The sequence below is a fragment of the Thamnophis elegans genome, chromosome 11, assembly GCF_009769535.1.
Source record: "Thamnophis elegans isolate rThaEle1 chromosome 11, rThaEle1.pri, whole genome shotgun sequence".
NCBI lineage: Eukaryota > Metazoa > Chordata > Lepidosauria > Squamata > Colubridae > Thamnophis > Thamnophis elegans.
This window is the reverse complement of record NC_045551.1, coordinates 46,176,398-46,176,851: the sequence shown is the minus strand read 5'-3', so window position 1 is coordinate 46,176,851 and position 454 is coordinate 46,176,398.

Genomic DNA, 454 nt, shown 5'->3' with positions numbered 1-454 from the left:
ATTGCAATTCAGGGGCATTGCATATGCAATCATTGTAGCATTTTGTGGTCACATGATTGCAATTTATGATCTTCCCAGTTGGCTCCCAACAAGCTAAAGTCAACTGGGGAAGACAGATTTGCTTAACAAACATGATTCCCTTAATGACTATGTGATTCACTTAATAACCATGGTAAGGATGGGTAAAATGAAATCCGGTTACATGATGACTTGTTTAATGACTATATTGCTCAGCAACCAAAATTTCAGCCCCAACTGTGGTCGTAAGTCTAGAACTATCTGTACTGCTTTTTTCTGAAGCAAACAATTAAGTGCAACATATTTAGTGACAATGATAAGTACAGAAGAATAAGAATAACAAAGAGCACTATGTTATAGCACTGCTAAAGTTATATTTACCCAGCCAGCTGGGTAGGAGAGCTATTTCTTGAATGGGATTCAGATTGAGCTGACA